A 6,000-nucleotide genomic window follows, 5' to 3' on the forward strand; every position below is an offset into this window, starting at 1 on the left:
CTTCAGAGCTCTCCCTGAGTCCCCTTCCATTCTCTCCTCCCAAGGAGCCCATCCCGACCCTGCAGCATCCATCAGGTGGTCTTTTCGTGCTTCAGGTAGAAGGAGTCGAACAGATGCACCTTTGTCTGTCTTCTTTCTTTCGATATCCTGTTTGTGAGATTCTCATAGGGATGTAGTGTTTTACTCAGTGAATTTACGGTAGTGACTTTTTTTCCTACTATTAATGGGCATTTGGGCAGTTTCTAGTTTTAGTATGAGGAGTTTCTTCATATGCATTTTTAAAACTTTTTCTTCTGAAGTTTGTGTCTAAGGGGTGTTGTGTGTTTGCTGTGTGTGGGAAAAGACTACTGATTTTGCATATTAATTATAGACCCAGCCTTCTCGCTGAATTCACTTACTTTTGGAGTATTTTTTATTTGACTTTCTGTGTTTTTCATTGTAGGTGTCCCATGGGACCATCAGAAATAATAATATTTTTGCCTTATCTTTCTGGTTGTCATACATTCTGTTTCATTCTCTTTCATAACTATATTGGATAATGTCACCAAAGCAAGGAAAATAAGTGACGCCTGTGAAATTCTAGTGAATATTGTCAATTTTACCTTCAGAAAAGTAGATTTCACCCACTCCTACCCCCATCCCTTGCATCCCACGTGGGATTTTCCATTGGAGTGTGTGTAGAAAGCATTGTGGAGATAGAGTCTGGGGCAGGAATGTGTTTATTGAGAGCCGGTGGCAGGCCCCATGTGGGGGTGGCAGTGAGAGCAGCACAGGCAAAGTCCAGGAAAGGCACCGGGCTGGGTCAGGTGATGGGAGGGGAAAGGCCTGCCACTTCTGGGGCTGGACCTTAGATATTGGCCCTGGGGGTGGCCAGGCACAGCCCAGGACCATTTGGGGATGAGGGGCTTTGAGCCTTGGGAGTCAGACCCTTGGGGGGACTGAAATGGTTGAGGGGAGCATGGAAAGGAGGGGACTCATCCCCAAAGCAAAGAAGGTGGAAGACTCCAGAAGGAGGAAAGAGGCCTGGGAAGCCACACACTGGGAATGCAAATATGGCTGCCCATCGTGGAAAGGACGGGCTCAGATCTGCAGTCTGTGGCTCAGATATCAGGCACTCATCACCTTAAGGCACCCTGAATCTGCTGGAGCCACACGGGGTCTGCATCAAGCCTCAGATCGTGCACTGGCAGCACATGGAGAGCCAGCAGCTGGACTGAGTAGCAGGGCTTGCAGCAGCTGGACTGGAAACAGCCGGACTTGCAGCAACTGGACTAGGAGCAGTGGGGTTTGCAGCAGCTGGACTGAGAGCAGCGGGGCTTACAGCAGCTGGACTGGGAGCAGTGGGGCTTACAGCAGCTGGACTGAGAGCAGCGGAGCTTACAGCAGCTGGACTGGGAGCAGCGAGGCTTACAGCAGCTGGACTGGGAGGAGCAGGACTTACAGTAGCTGGACTGGAAGCAGTGGGGCTTACAGCAGCTGGACTGAGAGCAGTGGGGTTTGCAGCAGCTGGACTGCGAGAAGCAGGACTTACAGCAGCTGGACTGGGAGCAGTGGGGTTTGCAGCAGCTGGACTGGGAGCAGTGGAGTTTGCAGCAGCTGGACTGGGAGCAGTGGGTTTGCAGCAGCTGGACTGGGAGCAGCAGGACTTACAGCAGCTGGACTGGGAACAGCAGGACTTACAGCAGCTGGACTGGGAGCAGTGGAGTTTGCAGCAGCTGGACTGGGAACAGCAGGACTTACAGCAGCTGGACTGGGAGCAGTGGAGTTTGCAGCAGCTGGACTGGGAGCAGTGGGTTTGCAGCAGCTGGACTGGGAGCAGCGGACTTACAGCAGCTGGACTGGGAGCAGCAGGACTTACAGCAGCTGGACTGGGAGCAGCAGGACTTACAGCAGCTGGACTGGGAACAGCAGGACTTACAGAAGCTGGACTGGGAACAGCAGGACTTAAAGATGCTGGACTGGGAACAGCAGGACTTACAGCAGCTGGACTGGGAACAGCAGGACTTACAGCAGCTGGACTGGGAACAGCAGGACTTACAGCAGCTGGACTGGGAACAGCAGGACTTACAGCAGCTGGACTGGGAAAAGTAGGGCTTGCAGCACCTGGACGGGCAGCAGGTTGGCCCACAGCCTGAGGAGCAAGAGCAGGGTTTGCATCAACTGCTCTGAGACTGTTGTTCAGTATGAAGTGAGTGGTGCAATCACCGGCCACTGCAGCCTCCACCTGGTCTCAAACAATCCTACTGAGTAAAATATCTACAGGTGCGTGTCGCCATGCCCAGGTACTTAAAAAATTGTGTGTGTATGTGTGTGTGTGTGTGTGTGTAGAGATGAGGTCTCACTTTATTGTCCAGGCTGGATTTGATCTTCTGGCCTCAAGTGATCCTCCTGCCTTGGCCTCCCAAATTGCAGGGATTACAGGCATGATCTACCACATGCAGCCTCATTTATGTCTGTATCATTTCCTTTCATTATTGATTAGCTCCTTTGGAAACAGTAGGCTACCACTGCGATCTGTTTCATGGCAGATCTTCCTGGCATTCTTTTGTTGCCTGTACGGACTTACCAAGGGCCCTGGCACCCACTTACCACTGGAGAGAGGAAAACCTTCCCCATTTCAGGAGTCGAATTCAAAATTCATGCTGTGAATTTCCAGCAAACACCTGTTGGTGATTGTGAAGTTCCCTGTTTTCAGCTCTGCTAGATGGTACTTTGCTTTCTCCTGCACAGACCCTGAAACCCTGGGTGACTGTGGCTCTTGGAAATTCACCCCCACCTCCTTGTACTTTGAGGATCACTTTTTTTTTTTTTCTTGAGACACCATCTCGCTTCATGTTGCCCAGGTTGGAGTTCACCGGTGCAATTACAGCTCACTGCAGCCTCGAACTCCCAGGCTAAATCCATCCTCCCACCTCAGCCTCCCAAGTAGCTGAAGCTGCAGGTGTGCACCACCAGGCCCGGCTTTCCTGGCTTTGCTGTAAGTCTCCACCATGCATTTTCGGTTTTGTTACTGAGTTGCTTGGTGCCTTGTGGGCTGTGGGAATGTACAGGGTTCAGATGCAGTCAACCCTGCGTTCACGTGTGCTGCCACCTTCTGGAGTTTCCAATTCGGATTTCTGAGTAAACCATCTGAAGCAACATTTCCCTTTAACGCCGGGAAGCTGACAATAGCCATGTCCCCTACAAGATGCGCCTTGGACACACTTTTATTCCCAGTCCTACATGTGGTTGAAACAATCTAAGCCTTTATTTCTAGATTATTTCACTTTGCTGCACGTCTTTTATCTCAGAAATTTGTCTTTGAAATTTCCACCCTGTTCTTCCCCAGCAGTATCATCCGTCGCTCAGATCTGCGGGCGTTCCGTGGTGCTCCCTTCTCACCAGCGCTCCCGTGTGCTCTCGTCCCTCTACCTTTTCCCTCCATGTTTGCTTGGCAGGAGACGGTCTTCAGATCACTCTTGTCCCCTCCTCCAATGTGGCATAATGTCTAAAGCCTTGCCTGTGTCGCTGTGTGGTGATGCGTCACCATGAAACAGATGGACTTGGCTCAGGTTCCCCAAATGTGTCACTTCCCAGGAACTCCCCTTTCCTGCTGGGAGACTGAGCTCTGAGCACACCTTGGGCTATTCTATAACTTCTGGTCGCTTTTAGTTATGGGAAGTCCGTGGACTTCGTAATTCTAGAAGGTGAATTTTGCGTTTGAATCAGAGGTGCACTGTGGCTCAGTGGTGCTTCGCTCCCCTCCCCCGACCTTGCCCTGTCCGGGGTCCTTCCAAGGTCCCTGAAGAGAGTGGGAAGCTGGCAGCCAGGAGTCCTGGGCCACGCACTGCTCAGCTGGTCTTCAGTACTCAGGGCCCTCCTGCCCCTCAGTGTCTCTAGGGCAGGCATTGAATGCCGAGTCCGCCCCAGGCTGAGCCCTCTTCTCCTGCAATAGAGAGGGTGAAGATATTTGAGGCGGCGAGGAGGGCATAAGTGAACGGTGGGGTGCTTTGTGAATGCACCAGGCCTGCTGGCAGGCATTTCCCAGCTTAGCAGACAGATCCCAGAACACAGACTCAGTCACCACACAGGAAAGGGGCCGGACAGAATTGCACCAAGTGTACAGTTGGTTTACAGACAGGAGAGGCTTTATTACAAGGAAATTCACTGGTTATTTTGGTTTTCTTTTTTCAACAGATGGAGACAACAGGAAGGAAGGAGCCCTTCCTGGTCACAGGTGGGTCACAGGAGAACAGGCAGCGGCCCAGGAGGACCCAGTGTCCCGATGGTGTTGAGGAGCTGGTTCTTAGTGATCACTCAGAAATGCTGGCCCGGCCTTGTGGGGTCGGAACTTGCGTCTCAGTCAGTCAGGCGGGAGAAGATGATTCACACCCAAAGGTGGGGAACACTGTGGCGGTTGGCTCGGTGCCCGCGTCCAGGCAAGGACATCTCCTGCATCGAGGAAACAGGTGTGTCTGGAGTGAGGAGACCGAAGCCAGGGCCCAGGGGAGAGCTGAGCCATGGAAGGAGGTGTGTGTGTGGATATGAGCTGGAGCAGGCTTAGGAGCCTCAGGGAGGATGTGTGGGATGAACCGATTCGGGAAAACCATAAGAAACGCTTTCACCAAACAGGAGAAACCTGACAGTCTGGGTTCAGAGCCTCAGATCTTACACTGGCAGCACACGGGGACACAGCAGCTGGATTGACAGCAGCAGGGTTTGCAGCAGCTGGACTGGCAGCAGGATGACCCACAGCCTGAGGAGCAGCAGCTGGGCTTACAGCAACTGCACTGGGAGCAGCCACAAGAGCCACAGCCCCTCTTGGATCCCCCACAGGAGCCACAGCCCCCCTTGGAGCCCCCACAAGGGCCACAGCTAGAGCAGGAACAGGCTGGCACACAGCAGCACATGGGCTTGCAGCAGCAGATGGGCACACAGCAGCTGGAGCCACAGCCCCCACAGCCAGAGCAACAGCTCCCACAGCTGGAGCTACAGCCCCCACAGCCTGAGCCACAGCCCCCACAGCCTGAGCCACAGCCTCCACAGCTAGAGCCACAGCCTCCAGAGCAGCCACAGCAGCCCATGTTTCTGGTGGATTGAGGGTGGAGCAGGTGGAGGAGCAGGTGAGAGGGAGGTGCAGGTGTGGAGCCCCCTGAGCCTGGGCTCTCTATATACCTGTCCAGAGTCAGGCAGGACACAGGGGCCCTTCCTTGTGACTGTTTTCACTAGTTTTCCAGAGCTCTATTTTTTTCCTCTTTGGTGGTGACTTCCTCCTGACTCAGATGAGCATCTGTTTTCTTTGCATGCTAAATTTGTCTTTTTCCCCATTTGTTTTGGTCCCTATAATTAAAACCTCAGCTTCAGGCTGTGGGTGCTTCCCACAGAGCCCCAGGGTGCTGGTCTCCTGCTCTCTGCTGACCACATGTGACCAGTGGGTGACAGCCTCTGCCCAAGCGCCCTCATGTTCCTGCGGTGACTCCTCCTATAATATTAACTTTACATTTTTAGATTTCAAACATTATCCATGGTCTTTACAGGAAACACGAAGCAGAAAACTAATTGCTTATTATTGTGTCTCCTGGAGATGGATTTGGTAGATTTCTGCAAGCATAATATAAATATAAACGTTCATGTATATTATATGAAGTAATACTTTACTCGTGCCATTCTCAGCTTTCTGGGTACATGAGACTGTTCTTTGCATTGCCCTAAAGAAATGCTTGAGGCTGGATGATGTATAAAGGACAGAGGTCTGACTGGCTCATGATTCTGCAGCTCCACAGGCAGGGCACCCGCCTCTGCTTGGCCTCTCGGGAGGCCCTCAGCAAGCTTTTCCTCATGGCGGAAGGCGAAGCAGGAGCAGGCACGGCACATGGTGAGCATGGGAGCAAAGGGGGGGGGACACACACTTGTGAACAACCAGATCTGAGTGAACACACTCATCACCGAGGGGACGGTGCTGAGCCATTCACAAGGGATGCACCCCATGATCACGATCAAAACACCTCGCCGCAGCCCCTC

General features: G+C 52.6%; 1 pseudogene; it reads left to right on the forward strand.

The window, feature by feature from the left end:
* Positions 1-958: 958 nt before the first annotated feature.
* On the forward strand, positions 959-5,453 carry LOC128929129 (uncharacterized; annotated as a pseudogene).
* Positions 5,454-6,000: the final 547 nt, after the last annotated feature.

This window comes from Callithrix jacchus, chromosome 10, assembly GCF_049354715.1.
Source record: "Callithrix jacchus isolate 240 chromosome 10, calJac240_pri, whole genome shotgun sequence".
Taxonomy (NCBI): domain Eukaryota; kingdom Metazoa; phylum Chordata; class Mammalia; order Primates; family Cebidae; genus Callithrix; species Callithrix jacchus.